The sequence below is a fragment of the Heterocephalus glaber genome, unplaced genomic scaffold (assembly GCF_053883595.1).
Source record: "Heterocephalus glaber isolate CG9 unplaced genomic scaffold, H.glaber_assembly_v1.0 deba00001447, whole genome shotgun sequence".
In the NCBI taxonomy this organism is placed as follows: Eukaryota; Metazoa; Chordata; class Mammalia; order Rodentia; family Bathyergidae; genus Heterocephalus; species Heterocephalus glaber.
In genome coordinates this window covers 13,605,757-13,622,480 of record NW_028258299.1, presented here as the reverse complement: position 1 = coordinate 13,622,480, position 16,724 = coordinate 13,605,757, and the positions used below count along the sequence as shown (strand labels likewise).

The 16,724-nt window shown below is 47.3% G+C and overlaps 1 long non-coding RNA gene across 6 annotated transcripts in view; it reads left to right on the top strand.

The window, feature by feature from the left end:
- Nucleotides 1-15,912, top strand: part of LOC110346680 (uncharacterized) — a 33,998-nt gene extending 18,086 nt beyond the window's left edge. For 4 of the 6 annotated variants that reach the window (XR_015452587.1, XR_015452583.1, XR_015452584.1 and 1 more), the window contains 2 exons: nt 3,408-3,569; nt 6,620-12,435. This is a non-coding gene — a long non-coding RNA (uncharacterized LOC110346680). Of the gene's footprint in view, nt 1-3,407; nt 3,575-6,619; nt 12,436-15,723 lie in introns of those variants that run through there. The other 2 variants (XR_015452586.1, XR_002390869.2) reach the window with 2 other exon arrangements.
- The last annotated feature ends 812 nt before the right edge of the window (nt 15,913-16,724 follow it).

Sequence of the window (16,724 nt, the reverse complement as noted above, 5' to 3'; positions counted from 1 at the left end):
TGATGGCCATGCCACATTTCAACATGGCCTGCTTGTTTGTGTCGGGGGTGCTGTTCGGGTGGTGTGATCTGCTTATTTGTGTTGGGGGCAACGTGTGGGCAGAATGACATGCTGGCTTAGCAGTTGGCTTCTGCTTAGCCATTAGCTTCTTATGGTCTCTGTTCAAATTTCTCTGCTAATGTTAAGCTGCATTTGGAGCTGTTCCCCAGTGCTATCATCACCTCAGCTCCACCTCAGGTCCTCAGGCAGTTGAGCCTCATAAGGAGCATGCAACCTAGATCCCCTGCATGTGCAGTTCACAGTAGGGTTCAGGTTCCTATGGGCTGATCTGGAGGTGGAGCTCGGGGTAATGCAAGTGTAGAGAGCGGCTGTAAATATGGATGAAGCTACTGCTGTGTAGCCTGGTTCCTCATGGGTCACTGACAAGTACTGGTGTGTGGCATGCAGGTTAGGAACCATTGAATACCCAGAGCCAGGCCTCCACAGTCCACCCATCCAGACAGACCCAGAAGATTGCTTTGCTGATCTCCTAGGCATTACTTAATCCAGTGCAGTTGACATAGCAGGATTAATGATTACAGAGGAGGAGTTTGGAAAGGCCTGGAGCAAGAGGCTAGGGAAAGCCTATAAGTCGCTTTCCCTTAACGATGATCCTGGTGGAGGATCAAAAGACCAGAATGCTGATATGAATGTGGACGGTATGGTTTAGGCTGATGGGGTTTCAGGTGGAAATGAGGACTCTATGGAGAACTAGACCACACATAACATAGCTACACTGTAGCAAAGAATTTGGGTACATTGTGTCAAAGTCCTGAGGCTTTGTAGGAGGTCAAGTTTAAAGGTGCTAGACTCATTTAATCAGGCAGAGAAAATTTCAAGATAGCAAAACAGTAAGATGGTGGCATGGTTACTCCTGGCTGTTTTTAGTCAGTTTTAAAGTGAGTATCAGGAGCAAAGAGGAGCAGAGCAGAAAGATATGAAAAACTTGCATGTTGGCCAGAAAAGTGGCCTGTGTATAAAGGTGTGGTCAAGGAGAGTTTAGTTGCTAAGTGCTGATAAAAAGAAGCCAAGTACTTGGGGACAATAAGAAAGATATCTGGAGAACATCCCAGGCAAGGCCACCCTTCCCATCACAGGCTCAAAGATACAAAGATAAAAACTTGGCTCAGGCAGAAATTCTTCAGCAAAGAGCCTTGCATGCCTTTGGAATCATTCCCCACACCTGATGAGGTGTAGCCCACACTGGTGGTAACATTGGCATCATCCACATGATGCTGGGATGAAGAATGCAAGAGCCGTGGGGTCATGGTGTAGGACTGCATAACTCTGTAACCCTAAAACTCCCCTAGCCCCACCTGTGATTGAATGTGAGTAAATAGACAAAGATGCTTCTTAGTTCCGGGACACTAGGTAAAATCCCTATCAGTCATAATTTTCCAACCCTTTGTTCCGGACACCGCTATCTATAGACCAATCTACAAAGCATGTGCTGACTAACAGTACATGTCAGGCTAATTAACATACAAATGTAAGACCACTCAACCTTTGTTCCTTCTTCTGTAAATTTTGCCTGTTAACTCCCCTGCAAGCCCCTATAAAAAGAGCCTCTAAGCTACTTTGCTTTGGGAGTGCCGTCTGGCCAGACTAAGGTCTGTTTCACTTTCCAACTTGTCCGGTGTGTTCCTTCCCGGGTGTTCTTCGCTGCAGTCAGCTCCTTGGAGCATTCAGTAAGGCCTTTGGTCTTACATTCTGGAGGGACCGCTGGGATCCCTGGGTGTGCTTCACTATAGTCGGCTCCTCAGAGCTTTTGGTAAAGACAGCGGTCTTACAATGGCAACTCCGACTGAGATTCAAAGAAAAGCCTAGGAGGCCAGGCAGTGGACTGCAGGTTTGAAGTCCCTGGAAGCAAGTCTGTGACAGGGTGAATTGTGGAGCTGTGGGAGACTGAAGCTGCAGTGGAGTCCCCAGGAAGGAAGAGGTGTCGAAAACAGGTGACACCCTCCACAGGCAGCGAGCAGAACCTTAGGAGTGTGGTTCTCTGAGCCCCTGCGAACCCACCTTCCACCACTGAGCCTGGATGCGGACATAGAGCTCTGGGATTTAATGTGCTTCCTGCTGGGTTTTGGTCCTGCTTTGGGCCGGGCCCGCCTTACTGTTTTCCTCTTCCCTTTTGGAATAGGAATGTTTACCTGTGCCTGTCTCAACATGTTACTCTGAAAGTGTGAAACTTTCTATTTTATCTTTTGCAGAAGCTTGCAGCTCACCACGCCTTGAGTCTCAGGGCAGGTTTTGGACTGGGGCTTTTGAGTAATGCTGGAATAGTTAAGAATCTGAGGAGCCTTGGAGATGTACTGAATGCATTTTGCACTGTGAGACAGATGTGAATGTTTGGAGGCCAAGTGTGGAATGTTGTAGTTTTTTTTTTTGAAAGTGAAACAGACCTTAGTCTGGCCAGAGGGCAATCCCAAAGCAAAGTAGCTTAGAGAGGCTAGTCCAGAGTCCGAGGCTCTTTTTATAGGGGCTTGCAGGGGAGTTAACAGGACAAAATTTACAGAAGAGGGAACAAAGGTTTAGTGGTCTTACATTTGTATGTTAATTAGCCTGACAAGTACTGATGGTCAGCAGATGCTTTGTAGATTGTTCTATAGATAGTGGTGTCCGTAACAAAGAGTTGGATAATTATGGCTGATAGGGATCTTATCTAGTGTCGTGGAACTAAGAAGCATCTTTATCTATTTACTCACATTCAATCGCAGTTGGGGCTAGGGGAGTTTTATGATTACAGAGTTATGCAGTCCTACATTCCCCACTGATTTTACAATTTAAATAATCTTACTTATAAACGTAGGCATCCATTGTATACAACAGCATGACAATAGTAAGCATATACACACAACTGTAATGACCAGAAAAAGTTGTTTTAACCATTGTAGGTTGGGCAACCATTTAGTTAGCCATTGGCTCAAGTCCCAGCCATCTTCATTATGTACCCTTTGAGCCAAGTCTTCCAATTGTTTTATATGGCAGGACATCCCTTCTGACCGTTTTATCCTCAGACATTTAGTTGTACAATTTTCATACATAGCACATTGGGTATTATTTGACATAATTACCTTGGGTGTATATAATTTGACAGCATTTTTAGGTTTACAACATGAGGCATGTCCCCAGTACATGATGGAAATTTACATCAACATAACATTTAGACGGAATTCAGACAAATTAAGCAAGTTTGCCAATTGAATCCATACATTTTGTGTGTGTGATCTAGTCCTCTTGGGGACAATACTGCCAGTGTCCCAGACAATATTATCATGAAGAGGAAACATCTCCAACCCACTCCAATCTTAGCTTTTGGTCACCTGGTTGGCTGATAACCTTCCATTTGTCCTTTTTGACGTCCACAGAGGGTCCTGCTTTCAGATGGTTGCGATGTATCCAGGGAGAATGTCCAGCCACCTTCACTGCCAAGGGAGTTGACAGGACAACAGGAACTGGTCCCTTCTAATGAGGTTCCAGGGTCTTGGAATCAAACCTGCGAATAAAAACCAAATCTCCCGGCCTATAGGGTAAAGGTTGTAGACGTTTTTCATTTGGACCACTCATTTTCTTTCATAATGTCTCATGTAGCTCTGACTGAAGCTGATGAACTGCTTTTAAGGATTTAAGGAGTTGAAGGTGGGAAAACTTTTCTTTAATTCTACATCTATTAATGGAATGATTGGGGGAGATCACCCATAAACAATCTGGAAGGGGGACAAATTGAGGGGAGGCTTGGGAGTGCACCTCATTCGGAGGAGGGCAAAAGGGAGAAGCTCTACCCAACCTAGTTCAGTCTCCAAGCATAATTTAGTCAGAATCTCCTTTAAAGTTCGATTTGCTCTTTCTACCTGTCCTGAACTTTGAGGCCTATAGGCACAGTGTAGATTCCACTTTATTCCAAGAATATTACTAATTAATTTAGATATCTTAGCCATAAAGGCTGGACCACTGTCGGACCCCAGAGCTAAAGGCAAACCAAAATGGGGAACTATTTCTGTCAGGAGCTTTTTAACTGTTACTTCAGCTGTCTCCCTCTTAGTGGAGTATGCTTCTACCCATCCTGAAAGGGTATCCACAAAAACTAACAGGTATTTGTACCCATACATGCCAGGCTTCATTTCAGTAAAGTCCAATTCCCAATGTTCTCCTGGAGTTAGTCCTCTGTGTCGGACTCCAGGGGGCCCGGTTACCAGATTTGCATTTACCTTGAGGCAGGTGGGGCATTGTCTCACCATGTCCTGGGCCTTTTTGGGCTAATCCCTCACTGAGGAAATGAGGTTGCAGGTCAGCCATCATCCTTTTCTCACCGAGGTGGGTGGACTCATGTAGTTCTCGCAGCAACGTATCTGCTACAGGGGCTGGGAGCACCACCTTTCCATCCCTAGTCGTCCACAATCCATGTTTTCCTCGAGTCCAGCATCTTCTGTTCATTTTTGCTACTTCTTTATCTGTGTATTCAGGTTTTTCTGGGAGTACCAGCATGGGAAGCAGAACCATTTGCTTCCCTACTGATTTTTTTGGGCAGCTTGTTTTGCTGCCTGGTCAGCAGCATTATTACCAATCATCTCGGGGCTAAGCCCCTTCTGGTGCGCGTGGCAATGGATGATGGCGACCTCTGGAGGCAACCAGATTGCTTGTAGCAATGCCAATATCTCAGTCTTATTTTTCAAAGTCAAATCCTGTCCAAGGGTCAATTTGTCAGCCTCTCGGGTTAAAGCAGCTGCTGCTGTTATTGTCCTCAAACAAGTAGGCCACCCTCAGGCCACTGGGTTGAGCTTCTTTGAGAGGTATGCCATAGGCCGTTTCCATGGCCCAAAAGCTGGGTAATCACTCCCTTAGTTACCCCATTTTTCTCTGCCACATACAGGGTAAAGGGCTTGTTTAAGTCTGGCAATGCCAGGGCTGGTGCCAATGCAAGTGTAGTCTTAAGCAATTGAAATGCCTGCTGGCGAGCCTCAGTCCATTGGAGGGGTGTATTTCCTCCCACAGTGGCCTCATGCAGGGGTTTGGCAATCTCAGCAAAGCCAGGAATCCAAATCCTGCAATAGCCAACCGCCCCTAGGAACTCTCGCACCTGTGTCTTTGTGCCTGGGTTCAGAATCTGGAGAATTGTGGATACTCTCGATTCTGCCAGCCTCCTCTTTCCCTTTTCAAGAATATAACCATTCTATCCTCATAAGGATCTCTGTTGTTAAACACCTTCATTGCCACACTCATCAACTTTTCCCTGTTTTCTCCCTGAAACCCCTCCATCCGCTATAATTTCTTTCTAATATCTGGGGCTGACTGAGTAACAAAAGCCAAATTAATTGCCTGTCGATTTGCAGGGGCATCTGGGTCAATTGGAGTATATGTACGGTATGCTTCCAACAGACACTCCAGAAAGGCAGAAGGGGATTCCTCAGGTCCTTGAAGGACCTCGCTTACCTTGCTCAAATTGGTAGGCTTTTGAGCAGCTCCCCTCAAGTCGGCTAGGAGATGCTGACAGTAGTTGTGGAGAGCCTCTCTCCGGACCGAGGAATTAGCTTGCCACGGGGGACGGGTGGATGGAAGTTGCGCCTCAATATGGGCCCACTGTTGTTCATCGAGTGGGCCCTCCATTCCTCCTAACATCGACTTTATGGCTTGCCCTCTGATCCTCTTTCCTCGGAGGTAAAAAGGGCTTGGAGAAGTTGTTGACAATTATCCCAGGTTGGGTCATGGGTATGAAAAACAGATTCTAGGAGGGAGATCAAAGCCTGGGGTTTTTCTGAAAAAGGGGGATTTTTGATGTTTCCAATAGTACAAGTCACTGGTAGAAAAAAGGGATATAGACAAAATGACCCTGTTCTACTTCCCTAAGAGGCAGAAGAGGAACTGAACTAACCCCTTCAGTGGGAGCCCCGCTGGGACCATAAGCTGCCCCTGTTCACGTGTGGGAGGGGGAGGTTACAGAATCCGGAGATTTTTCTTCTTCGGGAAGAGGAGGGTAGAAAGGGTTTCGAGATCTGGGGCCGGTTTTATCAGAGGAGAAGGATGGAGGTCTTACAAAGGGGTCTAAGGGATCAGGATCTTGTGAGAGCACCGGCTTGGGAGCCCGAGCTTTGACCTCTTGGGGTTCCCTTGGGGCCATAACCAAAATTCGAGAGTTTGTTCACAAGGAACAACGCTGCAACCAAGCTGGAGGCTCTTGACAAGCTTGAACCCAGATATTTATATATGGAAACTGATCAGAATGGCTAGGGTACCTAGTTACCCTTTTCCATACCACCCGGCAGAGGCTCAGATCAAAGGAGCCCTTGGCTGGCCATCCAACTCCGAAGACCGGCCATTCCAATTGACACAGGGAGCGAAATTTTCCACGAGAAAATTTAACCCCATATTCATCCTCCTGCTCAGGGGAAAAAGTCAATTTAAAATTAGTGAGGAAACAGTCCAATGGGGTAGTCTTGGAGCAGGATCCTCCCATCTCTGTCCCTGATGGTTTGGAAAGAAATTCAAAATTAAACCCACAACAGATAGGACACTAACATATAAATGACAAGACGAACAGGCGCCACAACAAAAACAAACTAAATCTTCCCTTGTTCCTTGTCAGGAACCTGGGGTCAGGGGAGGCTTACCGGCCCATCAGCCACCTCACTCCTGACAACAAACGGTTGCAACCAGCCAAAAACTTACCTCCGGAGGTTTTCTGAGGTCTGTGCCTGAGAGTCTCCTGCTGGATCCCGCCATAGAGTCTCAGCTGAACCGGGGTTCCTTACCCGGGGATCTCGCTGGGGCCTCCAAATGTAAGACCACTGTCCTTACCAAACGCTCCGAGGAGCTGACTATAGTGAAGCACACCCAGGGGTCCCAGCGGTGCCTCCAGAATGTAAGGCCAAGGGCCTTACCAAATGCTCCCAGGAGCTGAAGTGGAGCACACCCGGGGATCCCAGCAGTGCCTCCAGAATGTAAGACCAAAGACCTTACCAAATGCTCCAAGGAGCTGGAGTGGAGCACACCCAGGAATCCCAGCGGTGCCTCCAGGATGTAAGACCAAAGGCCTTACCAAATGCTCCAAGGAGCTGAAGTGGAGCACACCCAGGGATCCCAGTGGTCCCTCCAGAATGTAAGACCAAAGGCCTTACCAAATGCTCCAAGGAGCTGACTGCAGCAAAGAACACCCGGGAAGGAACACACCGGACAAGTTGGAAAGTGAAACAGACCTTAGTCTGGCCAGACGGCACTCCCAAAACAAAGTAGTTTAGAGAGGCCGGAATGTTGTAGTTTTAATGTTCCTCCACAGGCCTATGTGTTGAAGGCTTTGTCCTGGGGTGGAGCCTTTGTGAGCTTGTGTCTTATGGAAGGAAAGTCCTCTGGTCACTGTGCGGTGACCCTAAAGAAGGTTGTGGGACTCTGGCTCCTTCCGCTCTTTTACTTCCTGGCTGATGAGATGAGAGCTTTTGGTCTGCTATGTGTGTTCTCTCATCACAAGCCAAAAGCAATGGGGCCAGCTGATCATAGCCTGGAAGCTTCAAAACCATGAGCCGAACTTTTTCCCTTCTATATTAATTACCTTAGGTGTTCTGCTGTAGTGAAAGAATGCTGGCCAACCCTCAGCTCTCAGTATGCTAGCATTGTGAGGAGTTAGAAATTTGGTTCAAGGTGAGTAAGTGGTGAAGCTAAATGCAGGACAGTTGACTTCTTAAAAAAGACATCACAAACCAGGGACACATAGTTAGTAGGGGTCTTGTCTTCATTCAACCTGAACAAGGGACACAAGCATGTGGGTCCAAAGAAGAGTAGAAAAGTTTTAACAGAAGTAGCAGTCTCCTGCTTTGCCCTTCTGTGCCCAGTCCTGCTTTCTTCTCCTGCAGGTGGTTTATTAAGCAACGGGCCCTTGAAAGCCAGCATTGTCTCCTAATCTCTGTGGGTCCAGTGCCCAGTGGGAGGGTGGAAGGTCCAGTGGCCTTAAGTCAACCGGCCCCCAGTTGGTCTTGTCCTTGAATCAGAATTATATCAGTTTTTTCCAACCAAGTTAAAAAAAATACTGTTAGCAAGTAAGCCTAACACACACAGACTAATGTCTCTATAACTTTGCTTATTTAGTGGTCAGATCTGTGGCCGTTCACTATTGAACACATTAACCAATCCATGCAGAAAACCTCGCAGTTCCAACTGTGAAATCCTCCATTCAGGGATTCCCAGATTCAGGTCTAACTCATCCATCTATTAAATTTCTCAGCTGCTCTTGATACTTTCTACCTTGTGTTAAATTCTAGATGATTCTCTGTCAGTACCATTTCCAAACAGAAGGAAGCAAATCTCTTCAATCACTCTTCAATCAAAGCCCTATGCCCTCCTTCCTTGACAGAGATAAACAGTCCCCAGGTCACAAACAAGTTGTTTATATTGATGTGTCAAAGAGAAGCCCTGGTTTAATAAGCTTAGTGGCCTGACCTGATGCTGACACTAGAGATAAGGCAGCTAATAGGTGAGAATGGGCTGCTGAGAGAGCAGATTGCTACACCTAAAACAAAGCAACCTGGGCAGATTAATGAGGGAGAAACAGACCTGGTTTCCTAAATAGCCTCCTGGAGGGCATGAGTGTGGGTTTGAAAGTTTGACAGCTCTTCATAGTAATAAACACCCACAATGATCACTTGAAGCATTCATAAAGGGTCAAACATGGTCTGAATAAGCATTCAGCCAGAAAAGAGGTGCATGATACCTTTTTTTTTTTTTGGTATGGGGATTGAACTCAGGTCCTTGCGCTTGCGCAGCAGGTGGCGAAACCACTGAGTTAAATCCCCGGCCCTTGTGTGATACTTTTTCAAAAGATACCTGAGGATTGGAGGTGTGGCTCAGCAGTAGAATGTAGGACCCTGGATTCAATATCCAGCACTGCCAAAAATATTGTAAAATAAAGGACACCTGAGACCCTAAGTGTGGCTTTGGAAGAGCTCTCTGAGAGAAACCTCTCACTCCAGATTCTTACACATTGAGGAGCAATACTTCCTGGATTTTAGAAGGTCATGGGACAAAAAGGTTTTTTTGTTGTTGCTGTATCAAAGACCACCACAGGTTTGCCAACTTGTTATTTTGTCACATAAAGACACTACTAAGAAACAGACCAACAAAAGAACTACCACCTACTGTTGTCATCCTTTCATGGAGGGATGGAGGGTTTGGTGTCAGAAGTGGTAGGAATCTCAGTCTTGGATAAAGGGCACTCCTTTAAATTGAACACATTGGTATGATGAACTCGGAGCATTCCATGATTTTTCTGATCTGTTGCAATTTTTTTTTTTTTTTTGAGACAAGGTCTCGCTATGTAGCTCAGGCTGGCCTTGAACGCACTATGTAGTCCAGGCTGGCCTCAAACTCATGGTAATCCTCCTGCCTCAGCCTCCCAAGTGCTGGGATTACAAGCATCCACCATGCCATCATGCCTGGCTGTTGCAATTTTTGGAAGCATTGTCACAGACCAACCAAATGGGCCCTACATTTAAAAAATGATTGCACTTTAAAGCAGTGGTTCCTAGGATGTAGGTTTCTGGGCCAGCAGTGTGGGGATTACCTGGGAACAGCCAGAGGTAAATTCTCAGCTCCACCCAAGGCCAAATGAAGCAGAAATTCTGGACAGGCCCATCTGTCTTTAGCAAGCCCTGCAGATAATTCTCACATACCCACTCCTGAGAACTACCCTTGTTGCTTCTTCCTCTTGAGCGATTACAGAGACCTTCTCTGGAAAACCTTCAATAACAGGAGCCCACCACCTCCCAAAGAAACCTATCTTGAGTCCCCTCAGATGATTGGAAACTCCTTGACCAGCCTCCTTGGTCCCAGCCACGTGGAGTGGTCTTCTCTGCGTCCTCTGCTGGACGACATTGTGTCCAGTTGCAAATGACCATTACATTCTGCTCTGCAGGTGCTCCTAACCAGTCCCCACCTGGCTTAACCCTGGTCCTCTCATCTGCCTGGTCAGGTTATTAGTAGTAGTAATAGCTACTATCTATTGAACACTTTACTATGTGCCACCCACTGCCTAGAAATGCTCCATAGGATTTTACTTTCATTTCTTACAACAACTTGGGAAGTAGATCAGTGATCTCCACCTTTAGGAAGAAAATAAGCCCAGGCTTAACATCACTTAGTTGTAAGTAAGCCAGAGTTCCATTCCATATGCTGGTCTGGCCTGTGGTACTCTGGGACAATCTCTAGTTCTACAATACTGGAAAGTCCTAAAGATTGCTAATTGAGGGAAGCGTGTTGCAGAAAGAGGTGGCTGAAGGACTGAAGATGTAGCATGGAAGGTACAGTCTGCCCTTTGGGGTCAAACAAATCGGGTTAAGTCCTGTCATCCAATTACTAATTGTACGGCCTTGAGTCTTCCTACTCCCCGATTTCCTCATCTTTACAATGAGAGTAATAACAGCATCCCCTCCAGAAGGAGCAGAGAATGAATTAATGCCTGTAAAGCACTTCACAAAGTGCCTGGTACACAGGAAGTACTTAGTAAATATCTCTGCTCCTATTACTGAAAGCACCTACTCAACAATAATTTAATTATCATTTAGATGGGGGCGTATCCAGCCACATGTGGATCATAGCAACATAAACCATCGTCTCCTTTCCACCCCGCTGAACGCCCATCACTTCTGACCCTGGACTATTTTAGTAAGCTCCTAACCTGTTCCCTGCTGACAGACTAATTTTCCTTAACCTCAGTTCTGATCCTGTGCATCTTCTTCCTGCTGAAACACCATCTTCGCATTAAGTCCAAGTTTCTCTTCTTGGCCCCCTTGTTCCCACTATTGCCCTACATGAAATTGGATTTCAACTGAACCAGATACACATACAAATACACATTTTCTTGCATTTTCTTCATCCAGAACGATCACCCGGCTCCACCTCCTCCCACTCTGTGGCCCCCATGGGCTTTCTGTCCAAAATTGTTTCAGATGCATATTTGCTGTGTAAGTGCTTTACGAGCACTAATTCATTTTCTACCCATGGCAGCCCAATGAAGTGGATGCTATTATCCCCATAGTATGGATGAGAAAACAGGCTCGTAGAGAGTAGCAACACATGCAAGGCCATTGCTCTAGTCATTTCCCCACTGCTGTGATGCAATGCCTAAGTCTGCAACCTAAAGGAGGAGAGGTTATTTGACTCAGGTTCAAAGCGTTTGTTCCACAGTGGGCTGGCTCTAAGGCAGATATGGCATGGTGGGAGGGCCTGGCAGAGGAAAGCTACTCACCCCATGGCGGCCAGAAAGCTGAGAGAGGGGCAGAGCGAGAGCTATGCATCCCACAGCCACACCCCCAGTGGCCACCTCTTCAACTCGGCCCCACCTCCTAACCGCATGTTCAGCTCTGAACTCATCAGTAGATCAGTCCACTGATGAGCACAGTGCTCCGTGATCCAGTCACCTTCTGAAACTCCGCCTCTGAACACATGAGACTTTGAGGGACATTTTAGATCTAAGCTGTAACAGCTGTGTAATTAGTAAGTGCACAGTTAGGACTCAGCCCAGACTTCTTGGACTCAAGTTCATGTTCATTCCCACTCCACTGAATACTTTTCCTACCACCTCCAAGGATCTGCAGACAACTTATTCCTTTCAACTCCTCAGGCCTTTATGTCTTGAGTTATCACGGTGTTATTCAAAGAGCTTATATTTCTGCCATTTAGACCTGGGTTCAAACTCTGGGTCTTTCCCTTATTCATGGGTCATGTTCCTGAGATTAGATTTCCTTATCTGTAAGGTGGAGGTCATAAAACCCTCTTCATACAGTGTCTGTGAAGACGAAAAGAGACTGAGGACTGTAAGGGCCCATTCAGAGCCTGACTCATGCCAAGCTTCTACTTTCCACCTCTACCTCTCCCTGTATGACATGATTTGTGTTCTCTATTCATTGGGAGCATGGCTTCCTCTTAATCACCACAGCGTCTGTCACAGAGGGGAGAATAATGCTTCTCAGGTGGTCAAGAAACCTAGCAAAGTGGTCTGTTTGCTTAACCTCTCTCAGCATTTTATTTTTTGTCCTTAAAGCTAGTGGTATTAAAAATACATTTTTATTTGCCTTTTCCATCTGTATCATTCATTCATTCACTCAACAAACATCTATTGGGCACCTACCATGAGTTAGGTGCTGGACTAGGTGCTGATGATAAAGCAGTACACACATCAGGTGTTCTGTAGCTTGGCCGTTGGTCTGCAGTAAAGGAAACAGCCTCACCCTAGTCCTGGGGCTTGGATGAGCAGAGCTGCGTTGCCAAGGTTGGGTGGAGGGAGCTTGGTAGAGTTGGAACTCATAGGACATTAACCATTCAATTGGGGTCTTGTCGCACAACTCCTTGGGCAAGTCCAATGAAGAAAGAAGGACTCTAATGTTGTAATTGGATGTGAGGTGGTTTTGTTGATGGTGGTGCTGTTGTGCTGGGGATTGAACCCAGGCCCTCACATTGCTTGACAAGCACTCTACCACACACCCAGTCCTTTACCTTTTCAATTTTATTTTGAGACAAGGACTTACTACATTTCCCAAGCTGGCTCTGACCTTATGATCCTCCTGCCTCAGCCTTCTAAATGGCTGGGATTACAGGGGTACACCACTGCACCTGGCACCATATCTAATGTTAGGATGCCTTCATGCTGCAAATAAATCATCATATTTATTTTTATCAGATAGGCTGAGTTAATACCTTGGCCCAAACCAAGTCACGGGTGACTTCACCTGCAAGGAGATGGCCACTCAGCTCTTTGTGAAGGTGATAGGGTTGGGTTACATGGAGGAGGATGTATATCTTTATTGTATCATTGATGCTTCCTTGATATGCTGTTGGCTTGAAGCATAATGCTAGGAACACTCTTGGAGACTCAAAGGCAGCTCCTCAGCTGCATAAATCTTCTCATGCTCAGAATGGCCCTGCCAGCCCCTTGCTCAGAATTCTGCTGCCCAACATGAGCAAGGGATGCTTGCTTCTGCATTCACAGGATGGCCTAGCATGAGCCCAATGTTCAACAGCTTCCTGTTGAACTTCCTCTCCTCCCTACATTTGCTGTTTTACCTCCCACACCCAAAACAATTATCCCTTCTCTGACTTGTCTTAAAGAACACCCTGGAAACAACAAAGCCCTTGACCATCCAAGGGCAACCTCCAGCTCAGTTGCCGACTGCTGAGTTTACGTATCAACTCCTAGTTTAAGGAAGCTACTAGCTCAAGGAGACAAGCTGCTACTAGTTCGGGGAGACAAACTCCTAGTTTAGGAAGACCAGCTCCTAGTTCCAGGCGACAAGGTCCTCGTTCAGGGAAACCAGCTCCTACTTTATGGAGACCAGTTCCTAGTTTAGGGAGGAGACCAGCTCCTAGTTTAGGAAGGTGAGTTCTTAGTTTAGGGAGCTGAGCTCCCAGTTCAGGGAAATAAGTTCCTAGCATACTCTGGTCGTACTCGCTGCCCTGCTTTCTCACCCCCAGACCCCCTGCCACCTCTCCTGAGTCTCTCCTGCCCATCTGCATCTTGATCACCCATGACCTAGAATGGTTAGATCTTGGGGCCGTTGTCGGTCCTCCTATCTGTTGTGCTGCCCGACTCTTCTCCTGTAAATCCTGACCTCCCAGGTTCCGTGACTGGCAGCCCCCTCCCACCCATTTGACCCTTGGCTTGGCCTCATGTCTGGCTCGGCCCCTAACCCCACACCGTCTTGGTGCTTCCAGGCCCACTTGTGGCCTAGGACTCTCGCAATGCACGACACCCCCAACCCAGTGTGAACCCACTCATAGCCTAGCTGCCAAGCCTCCTCCCCCTTCCACCAGCAGCAGGGGACTGGCAGGTACGAGTGGGATGTGTGGGCAAGATGCCTTGGCGGGGACCCTCTCAGCACTGCCCAGGGTCTTGCAGCTCGGGGCATGTTCTGGGAGAAGAGTCGCCTCTCTCCTTGATACGTACAGGAGCTGAGGGGAGCATGGGCCAGGGCCTGGAAGACTTCCCCCGTGCCTGTGAAGAGGAGGCCTGTGTCAGGATCCCTCCCAACTCTTCCTTTACGTGATCTCACGCAAGCCGACCACTATGACCTTGTCTGCGGTTTGAGAACTTCTTTTTCCCTTTGTGGGATGAAAAGTTGCTCTGATTTCTAAACACCAACATGGAGAGTGGGGAGAGGAGCAGGAGGTGGGGTCAGAATGAGACAGCCAGGGACCACGGTGGTGGCACAGAAGGCCAGATGACAGAACAAATCCTGGGGTAGTAAACAGTTCTCCTTTACGCGTGGCATGTTTAACAGACCTGGCATGAGGCCCTGTCAAAACTGCAGCAGCAGAATGTGTACGTGCAACGAGAAACTGTTACAAGGAAAATCCTGGGTAGGCCCTCCAGCCTCACTTGCTCTTAGACAATTTAAAGATGACTCATTGTGAAGGTCAGCCCCAGTTGGTTTGCTTCCCACAAGCTTTGCTCCAGATACTGCTTATGATAATGGCACCTGCTTTCCTCCTAGGGGTCTGAAGGCCACTTCTTCTGAAAACTCTGACTTCCCTTGAGCCTCCAGACATCAGGGTGACTAAAGTGGGGTGAAAGGTCTCTGTCTTCCCACTGTCTCTCCCCTTTGCTGTCTCAACCCTTGGTAAGTTAGGCTTTTGGATTTCAAAAATGTGCGCCCCACCTAGGACGTCTCTCATGACTTCTCTCTGGATATGACTGACAGGGTGCGGAGTCCTCTCAGGGGTACCTAGCGTATGTGACTTTCCCGGAATTCACTGTTACAATTACATGCATGACACGAAGCCCCTATGTACGCACTACTAATGAACTTCAAGGAGAGGAAAGGTTACTGTAACTCAGGCTACTGTATCTAACAAGCATGTACTCTGGCCTGGAGCTTTTGAACTTTCCTGGGAGGTTGTTATTCTTATTTCTGCTTCTCTTAGGGCAATGGAAGGAGGATTGGCCCTGGGGTTGTCTTTGTCACACAGTTCGCACTGGGGACATTCACTTGAGATTCGGGCAGCCCAAAGAAGAGACACAGAGCCATAAGCTGGGTGAAACATCTTTTATTCAGCTGCTTAGCTGGAGTTCATCTCTTTAGCCGCACTTTCGGCCCTCAGCCACTGTGCACACACAGCAGTCCTCAGTTCCCAGCCAGCCCATACTCAGGGCAGTCCTTGGCTGACGACCTTGGTTATGTAAGTTATTTACACTGGGCAGCACTGACCTTGGGTACAGAAGTCATTTACACGGGGGCGTTGTGAGATGCGCCTGTGCTGGGCTCTGTTGACGCAGAACCCACTGCCTCCAGATACCCTTGCCTTTGCAGCCTGAACCAAAGTGCCGCCATCTTGGCTTTCGTGCTTCCCTACAGGGTGTTGTCCAGATTCAGGTGAATGGAGGGGGAGTGGCCCCACACAGCCCTGGTGGTGTTATCTGCACTAATAAGGCTGCACCTCTGTCAGTCCAGGGCTGGGAACAAAAATGTTAGTCTAGAACCCTGCAGGGGCTTCCTGCCACACCCAGGCTGCTGGCAAGGCCAACAGTGATTGTCCTCTGTGCGTGCGTGTGTGTGTGTGTGTGTGTGTGTACACGTGTGTGTATACACGTGTGTGACTATTAGGGTTTGTTAGGCCCTATCTGGCCATGACATAGTTAATAAATACAGTGTTTAATTCCAAGCTACAGTTAAAGTTACAGCCCTCAGCAAACGCACACCTCTCCTTCAGTCTCTGCCTAGATACAGGCTTTGCAGTCTTGGAGCAGATAGAACACAGAAGAGGATGTTACAGAAAAGAGATAAGACTACAAAGTACAGCAGGACATCTTCCGGATGCCAAGTTACCCGATAACATCCATACATCTGCCTGTACCCCAGATTGGACCCCAACCACAAATATTTGCTCCGACTCCTGTATGTGACATACATGCCAGATCCCTTCCCCAATCTCCTATAGAGCTCTCTGCTGTTATTTTGTTCATCATTGACAGCTTGTGGCCCTCAGTCCACCTCAGCCCAGGTAAATAAAGTCTGTGCCTCACTGTCTTCCACCAGCCTGGTCGGGTGGTCTCGTTCCTCCACCATTTGTCACAGGGTTGATGGAGCCTGATCTTCTCTCCAGTGCTGTCTCAGAAGAGCAAGCACTCCCAGCGGGATGGGGCAAGGATGAGATAGGAGATTAGGGTGTGTCAGAAGCTGGCTGGGAAAGTGTACATGACCTGTTAACTACAACAGACACATGCGCAGAACGGCTCCCAAAGCCCTGCATGTGACTTATCTGAGACCTTGAGCAGGTTTCCAATAGGAAGATGTCAGCCTGAGGAGTGAGATCCCAGCACCACCTCTTAGGACCTGTATGTAGGTGTTCTCGCAGGTTTCCACGAGATTTAGACGGTATAAAAGAAAAGCAACCACAAAGAATTGTGTTATAACTTTCCACCATAGCCCACGTGCTGTTTCCCAGACATGGTGTGTACTTTTATCTTTGCTCTTATCCTTTTTCTCTTTACTCAGCCCAAGCTCACTCAGCAGAGTCAGTTTCCCCCCTACTTTTCACTTTTACTTTCTTGAATAAACTTTGCCTCTGCTTTTTGCTTGTTTTGTTCAAGATGAGAAGAATCTGGACTCTAACTCCACAAGGAGAGGTCAGCAACCCAGAATCCGTAATGTTTAGTTGGCAAGCCCTTTTAGAAGCAGGCTACCGGATAAGAAAGGCAGTGCACAGAGAAC